The sequence below is a fragment of the Aedes aegypti genome, chromosome 2, assembly GCF_002204515.2.
Source record: "Aedes aegypti strain LVP_AGWG chromosome 2, AaegL5.0 Primary Assembly, whole genome shotgun sequence".
Classification (NCBI taxonomy): domain Eukaryota; kingdom Metazoa; phylum Arthropoda; class Insecta; order Diptera; family Culicidae; genus Aedes; species Aedes aegypti.
This window is the reverse complement of record NC_035108.1, coordinates 240,774,591-240,792,230: the sequence shown is the minus strand read 5'-3', so window position 1 is coordinate 240,792,230 and position 17,640 is coordinate 240,774,591. Positions and strand designations below refer to the sequence as shown.

The following is a 17,640-nucleotide window of genomic DNA, read 5'->3' as shown; positions in this document are numbered from 1 at the left end:
ATCACTCATTACTAAACTTGATCCTGGAAAATGACTTTTCATCATTATTTCAAGTGTTTCTTTTGTATCAACGGTAAAACTCCCGTTTATTTTTTTCAAATTTCCCAGCCCATTTGAATGGTCTTTGGAAAGAACCTTCTGTAATTTTGCTACATCCGGAGTTTTTTCTATGTTTTCACAATAAAACTTCCAGGTTTTTCTACGGGATTTTCTTATTTCTTTGTTGTAAGTTGTAAGGGCCTTTTTGTATTGGTCCCATTGCCCAGAAACTTTTGCGCGGTTGAAAAGCTGCCGAGATTTTTTCTTTAGGTTTTCTAAAGATTTATTCCACCAAGGAACATCTCTATGAGAGAATTCTTCTTTTATTGGACAACTAGTATCATACGCCCGAATAATTTTTCCAGTTATATTTTCTGCAATTTTGTCTAATTGTTCTGTTGTCTCTATATTGTCATTCAATGAGATATTATTACTTAAATTTAACATTGATTCATATTTTTCCCAGTTGGTATTCCTAGGATTTCTGTAAGTCACTTTGATTGTTTTGCTGGCTCTGTACTCAAACACTATGTGTTTGTGGTCAGATAAAGATTCTTCATCTGAAACTCGCCAATTCTTTATATTTGTAGAAATCATTGAACTACACATAGTTATATCCAATACTTCTTGTCTGTTTTTTGTTGTAAATGTAGGCTGATTTCCTTCGTTACATAAATCGATGTTGTTCGAAGATATGTATTCAAAAAGGTCTTCGCCTCGTTTATTTATGTTGGTGCTTCCCCAAACTGTGTGATGGGAATTAGCATCGCAACCGACAATAAAATGTTTATTATTACTCTTACAAAATCTTACGAAAGCTGCCAATTCAGGAGGAGGTACTGTGTCCACATCCCCAGGAAAATATGCAGAAGCTATACAAGCTTCAGTTTTTCCCCGGGTTGTGGGAATCTCCATTTGAACTGCAACTAAATCTTTGGTGATAAATTGTGTCAATGGTACGTATTTAAGTCCCCCTTTAAGTAATAGTGCTGTGCGCGGTCTTGAACTGTGTTCATCAAAAATAATTTTACCTGTTTGCATAGGAATTCCAAACACTTGGTTTTTATGAGCCCAAGGTTCTTGTATAAATGCTACGCTTAATTTTTCTTTCATAAACCTCTGACAGAGGATTCCAGTTGCACCCTTAGCGTGATGAAGGTTTATTTGTATACATTTTATGTTTGTATCTATTTGCATATGATTTCTATTAGAAGACATTTTAAACTCTCATAGTTAGACGTTTTTTGAATTCATCTGGTCCTTTTTGGGCCCAGTGGATTTTTGTTTGTGTTTTTGTTCAATTTCATTATGGTTCTTACGAAGCCCAGGTGTATTTTGATCCCTTACCAGCCCATAAGCATTCTGGTTCATATGAGGCCCAGATTGATTTTGGTCTTTTAGAGTCCCAAAACTGCTCTGGTCCTTCAACGGCCCAAAGCTACTCTGTTCCTTTGACGGCCCAAAGCTGCGCTGTTCCTTCGACGGCCCAACGCTGCTCCGAGCCTTTGATAGCTCAGAGCTTCTCTGTCCCTTTAAATGGCCAGAGATAGTCTGGTCTTTTGACGATCCAGACCTGCTATGGTCCTTTGTCGGCCCAGAAGAGTTTCGGTCCTTTGGAGGCTCAGAGAGAAACTGGCCCTCTGCAAGCCCAGTTTGATGCCCAAAAACATTGTTTTTTGACCCTTGGTGATTGTTTATATCTGGTTGTGTCTGGTTATGATTCTTTGAGGATTCTACCTTTGACGGATTCCCGTGTATTCCGCTTGGTCCCGGGACACTATGGTCTTGTTGGTTCCCAGTACTTACGGAGCTTTCCGGTTCGTCTTTGGTATCATCTCTCAAAGTAACAGTCCCATTTGAATCAGGTTTGAACATACCTTTTTTCCGAAGAGTGGTTTGCCCAAACTTGTAGTTAAGAAGAAAATTACTGGCTCTGAAATGTTGCATGGACGCCTCGTCAACAGTGAAGTACCATTCAACGTGTTTCTCATAAAGAGTGTTTCGTTGAATGATCCTCCATTTATCGGTACTCAGGCCGTCGTTTTGACTCTCTATGAAGATCCGGATGGTATCGTTGTCGTTGTTCACACTTTGAGGAAAAAAGCCTATCATCACGTCTAACCTTGGGATATCATCTGCATCGACTACTGTTAATTCAGCGCCTTCCCATGGGCAGAGCGTAGGAACCACAGAGTCGAGCCAATCCGCTGTTTCCGTGTCTTGACAGTTTATCACTAAGTGTCCTGTTCGCTGCCAGCAGTTAGTGAACTTCGGCTTGAAGGACTCTCTTCTTTGAACCGTTACTTTTTCGAGAATGGCCTCCTGTGCCAAATTCATCTGTTCCGTTGTGAGCTGTATTTGTGGATAGGTGTTTGGTAGTATTCCTACTCTAACCCATTTGGCCACTTCTCCAAATGTCGACTGTTGATTCTCAGGTACAATCGCTGTTGCTCCTTGCCTGATATTTTCCATTCGATTATTGACGGAGTGATGAACCTGCAATCCTTTTTGTTTTTTAGGATTGGGTTTCCCGTCACTGTTGCTACTGTTGTTCATGTTTCGAGACCTCTTCGGTGTGGGCACGTTAGATGGTGTTAAAACCATCGAAAGTGCTTCCTCCCGTGCATGTCCACCCAACAGTAATTTTCTGAAACGCTTCTTCTTTGCTCCGCTCAACTTTGGTCTTACGTTTATTTCTGGATTTTGTAAATTACTCTGTAGATCATTCCGTATCTCCTTAATGGTGATATTTACTCCATCCTCCTCATCCTCAGAGTTAAGGATAGAGGACGAGATAGATCCTCCACCGCCAATATCATCCATTGAGGAACTTTGTAGTAGATCTTCTTCTTTAGGCATTCCTTCCGTTTCCATATCTGATGCGATTTCCATTGATTCAGTATTTGGCTCCATCACGCTGAACAATACCTTTAATTTAATTTTTGGATTATGTTTAAAAATAAAAAAAAAAGAAATTATTTTTTGATTTTGTTTTGAACTCAACCGTTTTTTTTTTTTTGAATATTTCTCTTCTAGCACACCGCGCACAAGTATTGAGTGATCTTCGGGATCTTCTTTCACACACAACCCAGGACGGAAGAAGTTAGGCGGTTGCCATTGTTAGACATTTGTTAGATATGTTGCCCACCTAAAAAAATCGAAGAGCATAAATCATAAACCCGAATTTATGCTGCATGTTCGATTTTTTCGCACATTGTTGACGGTTGAGAAAACAGTGCGGACAAAACCTGCAGCTATCTTTGCCGCATCAGTTTGTAAAAAAAAGTCGCGTGCGTCGGTCGGAGAAATAAAAGTTCCGCGTCGTTTTGTCAGCTGCCATCACCGGAACCATTGTTGGCGTTAATTTTAAGTGGAAAAGTGTTGCGTCTTCGTTTGCGTTTGCGTCTTGCGTTTCGTCTTCCGTCCTATTGCCTCCACACGGCCGTGATAATTCCCGGATCTCGTCGTCGCCGCTGCTGTTGCTGCTGCCCGTTGTACAATTCCGTAAGAAAGAAGAAATCCAAAAAAGATCTCCTCACTATGCCGGGTCGTGTTCCGGGCAGGGTTATCGTTGGAATTGGTTTCAGGTGTTTTCCTTACCGTTCACACCATGCTGCCAGGATGGCCCGTTATTGTGAACGACAGGAGGCAAACACATGCAACCAATTCAAAACATAACCTAACCGGGACACGGCCCGGCCTAATGAGAATACTCCTTGAACCAGTGTTTTACACCTGTGTATCTCGATACGGATCTCGAGACATTTTATAAGAGATTTTACCTTTTCGTTTAACAACCTGTGCAATGAAGTGCTTTTTTTATTGAATGGGAATACCAAGTTTGGAAAGGTAGATTAAAGTTAGGGCAGCGCCAGCATGGACATCCGGCAACTATTCTTGGTTACGTACACTAATCACCAAGTGTTTTGATATTTTTGTCCGTTTTGGATTATTCCGCCGCAATGTTTTAAGGTCAACGATTGTTTTAAGTATTTACAATAAATGTTTCGTCAAATTGGGAACAATATTTTGTATTTCCCTTTCGAAAATGTTAGGTTAGGGTCCTTAAACCGTGTTTGTGGTGCAATTTTAATAATTTGAATCATTATCCACTATTAATTATCATATTGAAAGCAAAGACTACTCAATTATCGTCGATGTTGAGTAGTTTGATTAAATGGATTGTTGAATACAAGAATAACACACATAACACATTCAAAAACCATTGGTTTTGACGATATTTGTTATTTTTTTTTGTATTGACATGATCTTAAAATTTTGTCTGTAACTGTGTAGTGTATACATTGTCATTTTCTTAGCGCAAACATTAAAGATGTTTTCAAAAATATCTAAGATCTTGTAGCTTAAAGAGAAACAAGAATATCATAGATGTTGGTGACCCCTAAGTGCTTGTGTTATTAGTGTAAGGCCCTTCCTCGCTGGATGTAAAAAATCTGCCTGCAAAACAAGGAGTTAAGTGTGTGCCGCAAAAATATCGGAATCTAAGTAAACCTACTTGATTATATCACCGAATTTTCAACATAAAATTTAAATTTTCATTAAAATTTACTGAATTTTCAAAAACAAAAAAAAAATTATGAATTTTTGTGAAATTTCAGCAAACAATTGTGAAATTCTTTCAACTGCTTTGCTGTTGAAGTTTCGAAGAAATTTCACAGAATTAAGTGAATTAATATTATCTACTGTATATTGTGTAACCTTCCGCTAGCAAGTAGTGCATTAGTGTGAGTATTGAGTTTTGGGAGCAATTGCCAGTTTGGAAGTGTAACGGGAAGCTATCTAACTTCAACCGGAAGCAGAAGAATAATTTCTGATTTATCAGAAGAAGAAATTCGTTAGTTTTTCGAAGAGATTTTAACAGTGTTTGTGATACAAAACTATCACTCATTCTTCCAAAAGTTTCCTTTCACACAAATTGTAATTAGGTGAAGTTTGCTCTGCAATGTTCAGCAATGTTTGATGAAAACCAGCAATTTTTTTGATAAAAAAAAAATTAGCATAGCAAAACCTAACAATAATTCCGCTATCAAGAAGTGCACAAGCGTGAGTATTGAGTTTTGGGAGCAGCTGCCAATTTAGATGAAGTTATCCAGCGTCAACCGGAACCAAAGCATGTTTTCTGATTTACCGAAAGAAGAAATTCGTTAGTGCTTCGAAGAGATTTTAACAATGTTTGTGATTCAAAACTAATGCTCATTCATCCAATAGTTTCCTTTCAAACGAAAATTATTTTAGTGAAGTTTGCTCTGCCGAATGAAGCAGCAATTTTAAATGAAAACCAGCAATTTATTGGCAAAAACAATCAGCATAGCAAAATTCAGCAAAAAAAAGAAGAAAGTTGGGGTGTAGGTTGGCAGGTAAATAAAGTTTAACGTGATAGAATAAAGTTTAACGTGATTTATCTAAGAAAAAACTCAAAAGTTTCACCAGCATTAACTCGCCAACAACGCCGGTATCGTAGGTTAAACTCAAAAAGGTAAGCAAATTTAGATCTAAGTAAAAATGGAAAATAAAAAAAATGGCATTTTATTCAAGGTTCTTGATTTTTTTTTTTCAGAAAAAAATTTAGCTGGACGATTTTGAAAACTATTCAAATTTAACTCACAAAATATAAAAATTGAGACCTCCGTATTGATCATGTACCTCATTCAATTGAATTCTTAAAAGCTACGAAATAAAAAATATATATATGTATATAAATATATATAAATATATATATATATATATATATATATATATATATATATATATATATATATATATATATATATATATATATATATATATATATATATATATATATATATATATATATATATATATATATATATATATATATATATATATATATATATATATATATATATATATATATATATATATATATATATATATATATACATATAACATCTTTCGATGCAAGGTTTTAGCTAAGCGTTAAAACTTCCATTCTGTAGCATTTAATTCATTGTATTTGCTGGATATTATGTAAAATATAATGAAATTGTTAATGGCGCTTACGCCAACTATGCATTTAGGTGCAATCTAGTACTTGACCTACTGAACAACTTTGCTGAAGACACCGCCACTCTAACTTGTAATGTTTCTAAGATACAAATGCTCAAAACATTTGCACAACAGCGTCACCAAGCGGCTTTTTATGATCAAAATAGATTACTTTCAAATAGTACTCAACCTACAGAACAACTTTGCTGAAGGCATCCCCACTCTAATTTGTAAGGTTCCTGAGATACAGAAGCTCAAAATATTTGGTCACTATCTCCACCAAGTGCTTCAAATAGTACTTAGCCCAAAACACTACCTCTCTATTTTGTAAGATGAGACTTATCTAGACCCTTAAAGCAGAGGTTCCCAAACTTTTGCAGAGTACGACCAACAATCAAATTTTTCTTTTCATGGAAGAATAGAGATGTTTAAAATAGGTTAAGCTTTTTCAGGCTCATTTTGGGATTTTCAAAGGGCATTTTAAGCATTTATGTGGTACTAGGTTGTTTGACGGTCATGTCGGCTTAAGCTTAACCAAAAAATGCATTTTTTAGGACAAAGTGGATCATAATGCATAAAAAAGAGTCATTTAATTAATGAAAATGTATCTGAAGCCCGTGTTTCAGACAAAAGTTGAAGATCTTCTACCGTGAAAAAAGTAAAAATCGATATACTTACAATTTAGGGGAATTTGTTGTATATTCGGTTCTTTTCGTTTTGTAATTTTTTTGCGACTCAATGGGCTAAAAATTTGCATCAACATTTTTCATACTAATACGCATCTTGTGTTAAAATTAGAGGCTAATCGGCCGACAAAGCTCCTATATGGTGAAGTATAACAAAACTGCCGAGAATACAGAAGATACTCTATAACTAGATTTTTTTTCGCGACCCGCTAGAGACCTGTCTACGACCCCCCTGAGGGCGACCCACAGTTTGGGAAACTATGTCTTAAAAAAATACACCGTCTTTGGACCAGTTTGAATGCCACGTATTGTATTTAAATTTCCGGATCAAACATGAAAACATTATATTATATTTTTTCTAATATTTAATACTACATAGCCATTTATACCAAACGAAATCATTTTTAAACACCAGTATGTAATACTTCTATAAAACCTGTTATTTCATCGAGCACTATGCGTTGTACTTTGGTCACCTCATTTGCGTCAATTGACATCATTACATCACAAAATATAAGCTCATCGCGACAATAGTAAACTCCATTGGCAATTGATTCCATAGGTTCAACGTATAGAGAGTTCAATTCCATTACAGCATTACAGTCGAGAATCATATGTTTACCTACTCGTTTGATGTTTTGCACTTTGAAAATTTGATTATCTTTACATATGAAGTTATCTCTTCCATCTATCGAAATTATAGTATTCTGTCTGTTTGTGATCACAGAGTAGGATGACCCTCGTTGCCGTAGCAATGCTTTTTTCGTAACGTCATACTTCAAGTGCTCACCAAATCTATTTCTAAACTGTTGTAAGGGATATGATGATTTTTTTACATAGCGTAACAAAGTTTGCATATAATTTTCAAACGGAAAGGCAGAAAACGAGTCCAAACAGCCGTGTAGGAGACAATCATCGGGCAGATGTGTGAGCAAGTGAAAATTATAAACAAACAGATGTTCTCCATACAACGTCATGAACTCATGGCCGAAAGCTTCTAGTAAATTCTTCGCTTTATCATTTTCCGTTTGATACTTAACAGGATGACATAATATGCGAATGGCTGCATGAAGTTTTAAGAAATGATTATAATACGCATCGCTCATCACGTTTAAAAATATAAACGGTCCCAAATACAACAATAATAATCGTAGTTCTGTTGCCTTGAACCACTTCAAATCAGTCAGAGGTCGTGGAGTCCGAGAAAAATCGCTGCATACTTGGCGTTTTACAGCTTCGATGCGCGAATCGATGATACATTTCTGAGCCGGTGTCAAACTATAACTCTTACCTGAAGTTTCCACCCACAACTTCAGAAGAGATTTCATTCCGCCCAAACATACATTGTGCATGTAGTCGATTGGTACACAGGAAACACACCCAATTCCTATCGTTGCCAACGGAGGTAATCGATCTGACAGATGATGGGGGTCCGACAAATTTAAAAATGAATCGTCAGTCCTCAATTCAAAACCGATATTGGGGAACACTGTTCTGTGCCCAATGCTGCGCCCACGTGTTGTGCATTTCGGACAACCATACAGCCCATTATGTGCCTGCAATTGAAAAGAATATTTTGCGTTAATTTAAGCGTATATATACTATACGGAGGGGATTAACACTAGTTTTCAAAGTTGAAAAAATCCCAGCAAAATTCGACAAAACTTTCACAAGTTTTGCAATTTTGGACACACATTACAGCTAATTATGCTATACGTGAGAGAAGAGAATCTTTCAATGTTACTTATTCACTTTTAAAAAATTACGTGAGAAAGAAAAAAGCTGACGTACTTTAATATCCATTACAAATGCCTTTGCTGGAGCGTCCATGATAAATGCATCTACTGAAAACATCACTCGCAGATTGTTAATTTCCATTCCGACCTTCAATACGTGATCCAATTCCTCAACAAACTCGTGCATATATTCATGGATGCTGCTGGGCTTACTAGTACCGCAGAATACAGCCACGGGAAGAACATCTCGAAACCCGATTATTTTCACGAGTATAGGCCAGAAGCTACTCTTTGAGCCAACCAACGAAATGGTTGAAAATGGTAATGGTTGAAAAATGAGAGGAATTGTGTTTAACAGGTGAAATTATGTTTTGCTCTCAATATTTTTTGCTTTTTATCATAAAATACATATGATCGGTGTTCAGACAGACTGTCCCAGATGATATTTTGGTGTCATAGAGATATGTTGGTAACACGATTTTTGATTTTTCTGATGGTATTTTGATACAGACGTATCATCAAAAAGATAAGTTCCATCATCATAACAAATAATGCAAATGTTTTGATATTTTGAATGCCTGGCGTTTTCCTAAAATCAATAAAAACACTTGGTTTAGTCTGTTTGAACACCGACCATATTATTATTTGTTCTTAAGTTTTTCACGCATTGTGACCGAAGCCAAATTATCGTCGACAACTACGATTTGATGCTAAAATTGAGCAGTTTTAGTATGTTAAAGGTGTTTTCTAATATGTTATTTTATGATATAACTAATACAGAGTATTGCACTGTGAGTATACAAAAGGTCAAAAAACTATTTAAGATCAAAATTCCAAGCTCGTCAAAAAAATGGTTGAAATCAATAAGCCCTGTGAGACCCGATCATTCTGTTGCCATGGGGCTTTAACTGATATAATAAGGCATCAAAGTATACTAAATATGGCTGCTGAAAAGTGCCGATTCAGAAGAAACTTGCTTAGAAAAATGGTCGAAAATTATATAAATTTTAACATAATTTCATTATATCTTGAAATGTGAAGATTTCACAGCTTTGGTATATTCAGCAAATTTGTGTATTTTTGTAATATATAAAATAATGTAGAACATGTCATGTTCGTAAATTGCACATTGAGCATAGAAATGGTCAAAAACTGATTTTTATGGTAAAATAGGTTAAATTTAAAAATTCAACCGTGAAAACGAAGTCAAAAAAATCAAGTATGTTCAGCAAACCTGTTGAAAATAAAAAGAACTAAAACTTTGCTGAAGTATGACCGCCCAAAAAATTTTTTTTCAAAAAAAATATTTTTGCTCGGGTGCCTTATTTAGTCTAATATAAATATTATTTTTTATTATTACTCGGGATGCTAATTCAAAACAATGTCCCGAAGACACCTATGGGCTAAAACGCCTCTAAGAGGATTTGACCGTCAATTTTCAGTTTCGTCCCACTGTGCAGCGTTTACAGCACAGAATCCAGAACGGTCAGATTGTGAAACCTCGGTTGATTGCATTGTAATTTCCAGCGATGAATTTCCGGATACTTCTAGAGTTTCGTAGGAGTTCAGACTATCTTTTGGTTTTCGGAAAGATTTAACGATTCGCTTGTAAGGATCATCAGTGCGTATCTGAACTTCTTGGGAAAATGTCAGAGGAATGTTTTGGGATGGTACTGCAGATTTTCTCAGTATATTCGACCCTGTTGAATAAATAAGAAAAAATGTGTTCATACGCTATGTATATTGTGTATATTATGTATCTCGTATTAAAATTATTATGGCTCTTGGACAAAAATGACCGTCCATAAATGACGCCGTATATTTGAGATAATTTTCTACCCCCTTCTTCCATCGTAGCAATTCGTCACAAATATGTCAATCCCCCTATGAAAATGACATAACATCTACTTGATCCCTCCTTCTACTCTATCCAGAAAAATTTTGTTCAATATGTGATCAATGATCAAGTAAATTAATAAATAAATTCAGGCAAAAATCGTTACAATCTCCTATTGCCACGATATTATACATTTAGGTTAAGTTAGGTTAAGCAAATTGAAAACGTGTTTTTTTTTTTCTCTTATAAGCAGGTGAAATCAATCTGAAAAAAATCTGAACTGCTATGGCAAATGAAATGTAATATGTTGTTAACAAAATGTTAATAAAATTCTAAATTTGTTTTACCAAATTAGGATGATAGTGTTGTCTAATAACACAGAACACCTAGATAAAAGAAATGAATGCAATGTTTGGAATGATAGAATAAAAAAATGTGATCAATGATTGTTCCTGAAAAAAAAAACAATTCATTTTTCACATGAAATCTTTTCGTAAATAGAAATGAGCGATAAATGAGAAGGATATTTTGAATTATTACGAAGTATTGTTTTCTGGTATCGCATAACTTTATTCACAAGTTAAGTGTATTGCCAATCACGTGAACGATCGTTACAAATAATTTTTGATTCCATTTTTGATGATAACTATTTTTTGTATAAGGCTGTATTTCATCACGCCAATATGTCATGGAATGGCCTATTTTCCAGCACTAAATTATTAAGTACGTTCTTTTTAACATCTATTTTTAGCAGTTATTCGAACTGCTCAACTGTTGGTCTGTGGTAAAGGTGTTTGTGGTCAATATTTTTCTAACTTGTCCAAGTTAATTGAGATTACAATACAATAATTGAACTGCAGATGGGTTACACAGAAGGAAATATTGTTGTCTTCCTTATAATGGGAAACGATAATTACCAGTGTTATAGTCACTATCGTGAAAATGTTGACTGCAGACAAAAGAATTTTTTGTCGGTTTTTTTCCTGATTTTATGGCATGCACCCAAGCGGTCATCTTGATCCTCTCTTTCGGAAATTTATGAAGAAATACGCCTTTGCTCGTTTTTGTAGTGCAGCCGTAAACAGAACACATTCTGTTGCTTTTTGGCCGTAGATCTTCTTTCACATAGTCATGGTCCAGCAGACACTGTTCAGTGGGAATCTGTTTGATCTGTCTGCGATGAATTTCCACTATCTTCACGGGCCTTTTCAGTTTCTTAGTGGGAACAGCACTGTTCTTCAAGTATCGTGATGTAACTGAAAATATAAAAAAAAACATATTTTTAAAAGCTTGCTATTTTATTGAAAATTATATATGGTTTAAGCTTAAGTTGTCCAAAACATTCTAATGCATGCATTTCAAAATTTTAAATGAATTCGTACGATAAATTGATTGTTTGGGAGACCATTTATGCGCTTAGACTTATGTCATTGAAAATGTTGGAAACAAAATCTTTAACACTTTTTTGAATGACATCCTGGAAAAATTCTATTGAAAGTTATGAATTGATCACACAATTCAATAATGTTTGTTGAACGCACTGTGCATCTAAGAATAATTAAAAATAAATTTCGGAAGGAGCTCTTGAATGAGTTCCTGAAATAATTTGTGAAGAAATTCTTGGAAGAACCCCCCAGAGGGTCGCTGGGTCTTTTCTAAGGAAATTTCATTTAGATGTACAGTTTTTGTTCAGAATAATAGTAGTGAAAGCCGATTTTCATACAAAATGCGCAACTTTGCTGTAGCTTTGTTTTCTTATGAGCAATCGGCATGAAATTTTGACCGAGAACTACAAATATCCTTAACTTCATCATCACATAATTATCACAGTGCCGGTCAAAAATTTAAGTACTAGATGAAATTGCTCAAAGTAGTATTAATTTTTCTTTTGAAAATTCATGTTCAGAAACAATTTTGTAAATAATTGGCTCGTTTACACATTTACAGCTTGGGTGGAAATTGTTGAAACTCATTGATTACTCATAATTCAGTAGATATTCAAATTATATAAACTACTATTATTTTGAACGATTTCACCTGGTGCTTAACTTTTTGACCGGTACTGTGAAAATTTTCAAATTTTGTGATAATGAAATTGAGATATTTGTAGTTCTATGTCAAAATTTCAAGCCGAATACTCCCATGAAAACAAAGTTACAGCATGCCAAAGTTGAGCATTTTGTATGAAAATCGGCTTTCACTACTATTATTTGAACAAAACTGTAGATCTCCGTTTTCCTAATTAATTTCAGTATTTCTGCAGAAAATATTTGACGCATTTCCAAAGGTACAAAAATTATTCCACCAGACATTCCTTCAAGGAGCATTTTAAGCATTGCTGGTGAAATTTATAGAAAAATTTCTGCCAAATCCGTTGAGAAATTTCTGAGGGAATGGGGACGGACCTGGTGTAGTGGTTAGAACACACGCCTCTCACGCCGAGGACCTGGGATCGAATCACATCCCCGAGATAGTCACTAAAAATTTCAGTGACGACTTTCTTCGGAAGGGAAGTAAAGCCGTTGGTCCCGAGATGAACTAGCCCAGGGCTAAAAATCTCGTTAATAAAGATAGAAAAAAAAAATCTGAGGGAATATCTGAAGGAATTTCTGGAGAAATTCGTACAAAAAATGCATGAAGGAATCGCTGAAAGAATTTTTAAAGAAATGTTTTGATTTCTTTAAAATTCTCTACAAATTGTGAAAATTTCATGGAGAATTTTTTGAGAAATCTATGTGAGAATTAGTTTAAAAATTCTTGGAGTAATTGCTACAGCAAACCCTGCAAGAATTTCTAGAGACATCACTGGAGTTTTTTTGTGGGAATCCCTAAAGCAACAGCTGCAGGATACAAAGGAAGAATGCCTAGAGGTACGCCTGATACAATGATTGAGGGAATGTCTGTAGAATTAAAAAAAAAGTGGTCTCAGGAGGAATAATTGGGTGAATGTTTGGAGGAATATCTTGAGGTATTTTTCAAGGAGCTCTTGGAAGAAATCGTTTGGAAATCCATGGAGAAATTATTGGAGGAATTTTCAACGAATTCTTGGCTTAATTCCTGAAACAATCCTTGGAGAAATCCCTGAAGAAAATTCCTGGAGAATTCTTTGGAAGAATTTCTGTAGAAATTATGAAGGAATTCTGGAGAAGTACATACTAATATTGCTGGAAATCGATACATTTCTATACAAATCCTTACACCAATTCCTGATGTAAATTTTTAAAAGAATTTACATTTTTGATTTTGCATCATTGAAGCAAAATTTAAACCAATCCTAGGGGAAACCACTAGCGAAACCCTGTGAGAAGTTACCTGTATAAAATTTTTGTAGTAAATTCATGGAGGAATTTCTGAAGAAATGTTTTGCAAAATTCCTGAAGGAACTCTGGACAAACGAATAATAATATTGCCTTAAATTTCCATAAAAAATCTTGACACCAATTCATTACGTATGTTTCGATGGAATTTCTGAATTTTCTGTGACATGATTAGAAAAATTTCTACAAGAATTCTTGGGGGAATTTCTAAAGGAATCCCAGAAACAATGGTTGAAAGAAACCTAGGAGCAACGACTGGAGGAATTTTTAAAGTAATGTTTGGAGAAATTATCTGGGGGACTCTCCTGAGAAATTCCTACAGGAACCATGAATAAAATCTTTGGGAATTACCAGTGGCACTCCGAATGAACTCTGAAGTAATTCCTGGAAAATAACTGCAAAAAATTCTAGAGGAACTCTGAAGGAATCGGTAGAGGAACTCCGGAGGCGTTCCAGACAGAACTCCAAGGTAGTTGCTTAAGAAACTCCGATGAAATTCGTGGAGAAGCTATGGAGGATAGCCGAAAGATTTTCCGGTAGCGCTTCAAAGGAACTACCGATGAATTGCTGGATCAAATCCAGAGGAATAACGTGAGGAACTCTAGAAGAATTCTCGCGTAACATTACTAAAGGACCTATCTAACATTGAGAGGCTCTCTTTGTTTACTTTCTCTTTCATTAATAACTGAGTCACATTAATCTCTTCTGTTGCTTTTTTTGTATGAAACGCTAGTCAAGGAAATTGACTTTCGTTCTATAGTGAAAAACTTCCCAAAATCTTTAGTATTCCACTGTTATCATCAAAAGAGAACGAGAGAGGAGAGAATCTCTCATTTGTACATAGGTCCTTTAGTAATGTTCCGCGAGAATTCATGGAAGAACTTTGTAACGATTCCCAGTGGAACTTCCGAAGAATTGCTGGAGGAACTCTGGAGGAATTCCAGGAAAAACTCTGGTGAAATTCTAGGAGAAACTCTTGAGAAATTCACGGAGGAACTCTGGAGGATTTCTCGGAGAAAATCAAGGGGAATTCCCAGAGTAACTCTAGAAGAATTCCTAGAGGAACTCCGAAGGATTTCCGAGAAATTACTGAAGGAACTCTGAAGAATTCCTGGAGGAACTCCAAATGTTGGCGGATATCCGAAGGAATTCCCGGTGGAACTTCAAAGTCATTTCCGGAGAAAATCTGAAGGAATTTCTGGAGGAACTCCGAAGAAATTTCATGAGGATCTCTGAAGAAATTGTAGGACCTCCAAAAGAATTACTGGAGAAACACCGAAAGATATGCTAGAGGAACTGCGGAATATTTTCTAGAGAAACTTTGAAGAAATTCCTAAAGGAACTATGGAGAAAATTCCGGTGGAACTCTGGAGAAATTTCTGGAGGATCTCTAAAGGAATTCTTGGAAATACTCCGAGAAATTTCAGGGGGAACCAAAGAATATCTGGAGGATCCATGAAGGAATTCCCGGCAAATATTTTGAAAAAAATCTTGAAGAAATTTCTATAGAAACGACAAAGGAATTCCTAGAGAAACTCCGAAAAAATTCCGAAAGAATTTCTGGAGAAATTAGGAAGCGAATCCTGGAGGAACTCTGAAGAGGAGGAATGCCTGGAGTAACGAAGTTACTCTGAAGGAATTCCCGGCGGAGCTCTGGAAGATTTCCAGGAATAAGTCTGAAGGAATGCCCGAACCAACTCTGAAGAAATTCTTGAAGGCACTCTAAAAGATTTCCTGGACGAACTCTTAAATAATTCCTGGAGGAATTCCGGATGAATTGCTGAAGGTACTCCGGAGAAATTTCTGAAGGAACTCCGGAAGAATTTCTGAAGGATCTGCTGAGGAATTCATGAGAGAATTTCAGAAAATTTTTTGGTTGAATTTCTGAAAGAACTGCGGAATAATTCCAAAAGGATCTATGAAGGAAATCCAAAGGAATTCCAGGTGGAGCTCTGGAGGAACTCCGGAGGATAGCTGGTTAACCCCTCTACCGGCAGCTTCATTTTTTACCGCTAAAAAATATTCAAATCGCGATAACTTTTTTGTTTCTCGATATTTTTGCACCATTTTTTCACAACATCTCAAAAAACTCTTCTAGTTTAAGAATCCGTGTCGATATTAATCATTGGTGATCTAGTTTTGAAGATATTCCGATATTCCTTGGGGGACCGACATTCTCCATACAAAATGTCTTTGGCGGCTGTTCCGTCCCGACGTCACAAAATTCAGTTCGAGAAACGCTGGTAGCAGGCAGCAGCGGAATATTCTATCATCAACATCCTTGCATTGTGCTACCCGTTTTGCAGCATCAAAATAGGGAGCGAAAAATACCCCAAAGGACAATTTGCGTCCCTTTTCTGTTCATTTAATTGCCATCCATCTAGCCAGCTATGTATAGCGTGAACGCATCAACCAAACAGATTGCACCACCACTAGCACAACCTTCATCATCATCATCATCATCATCGAACCCACTGCAGCATCTTCCAGGCAGTGGAAATTCCCATCATTCCCCACACCGTTGCGCATGCAAGACTTTGTTTACCTGCAACCTATATAAGCAGCTTGCATGCGCAAGAACATCATCAGTTTCGATTCAGTTTCAATCAGTTTCGTTTGAGTTAACATTAGTTTTCTTTCAACCACCATTCTGTAAACATCAAGAGGAATAATATAGAAGTTTAAGTTAAAGTTACCAAACCAGCCTTCCGTGAAGGCTTGAGTCATCAGTAGTCCATTTCAGTCGAGCTATCGGTCCTTGCGCCCTGTTGCACCAAGCAACAGGTTAGCGGACGATCAACAGATCGTTCCGTTCAAGCTCAACAGAGCAAACCCCCGTTGCACGACGCAACATATGGTCCAATCGAGCCGGATCAAGGAGCCAGTTCCTTGAAGGCTGCAACAGCAGCATAGTGTGTCGCCAATCAACAGATTGGGACAATTCCATTCCAATTGCTATCGCCGATAGCAATCAGCTTTCCTACCAAGAGGATTGCTGTTGTTCTTGCCCGGTAGCTCGACACAAGAGCATAGAGAACATATTCTAGGTTTCCATTGGCGGAGAGGAAACGAAATTGCCAAGCAAGCAAAGTGATAGTGAAGTAGTGAAAGAGTCCAAATCAAGACAAGAAGCGTGCGTGTGAAGTGTGTCCCGAAATGGCCAACGTGAAAAGGCTGTTCGCCGAACGTAGCCTCGTCGAGGCCAAAGTGAAGAAGATTCAGCAGCAGTTAGTGAGAGACAGTAACGATCAACCCAGTTTGGCACATGTGAAGATGTATCAAAGAGAACTCCAGTTCCTCTACAAGCAATACCAACGAGTGAACGGTGAGATCTTGTCCGCAGTCCCAGTCGACAGGTACTCGGATGTGGACAAGGATTATGAGCGCTTCGATGACCTCCACGATGATGCCTGCTTACTGGTGGAAACCTTGTTGCATTCATTCCCGAGCACCAGTGACAGGTATCAGATGTATCATTCACCATCATCCAACTACTTCGCTGCGACCACTGCGCCACGTTGGCGCACCCCACTGATTCGAAGCCGATCACCGAGTCCACCGCCGGAACAGTCCGTTCCGATTCCAGACGTGATGGAGAAGCCAAACACGTCGCCACCGAGAGAACTGTCCCCAGAGCAGCTGTTTCCAGATCAAGCCAACGAGTTGAAGATGAGCCATTTTGCCATCAACCCAATCCATTCCGTGCAGCCACCAAGCGCTGAAACTTCAGCCATGAAGTTGAATCCTGTGTGTGGAGCAGCCCTGGTGCATTCCGAGGGTGATCTCGCCGAGGTCATCAAGAGCAAGTCGGCACCAACGCCGAGTGTCCCGCCTTCTGTTGCTCCAATAGTTCAGAAGTGCCACCGAGAAGAAGAAGCAACACAACGAGAGAAAGTATCAACCCAACGAGCAGGTGTGCCAATCCAACAAGGAGAGGTGCTAACCCAATGTGAGCTACCAAAGCTACCAACCCATGAAGATTCCACCCACCGTGGAAA

At 37.1% G+C, this 17,640-nt stretch overlaps 1 protein-coding gene across 2 annotated transcripts in view; it reads right to left on the bottom strand.

Moving 5' to 3' along the window:
- LOC5571142 (zinc finger protein 214) overlaps positions 1-17,640 on the bottom strand; it is a 49,358-nt gene that overhangs the window by 15,697 nt on the left and 16,021 nt on the right. Inside the window, exon 4 of one of the 2 annotated variants that reach the window (XM_021844568.1) lies at positions 7,100-8,308. The exons of the other annotated variant lie outside the window; for it this stretch is intronic. The gene's annotated coding sequence lies outside the window, so the exon portion shown is untranslated. Of the gene's footprint in view, positions 1-7,099; positions 8,309-17,640 lie in introns of those variants that run through there. 2 annotated transcript variants of the gene reach the window in all.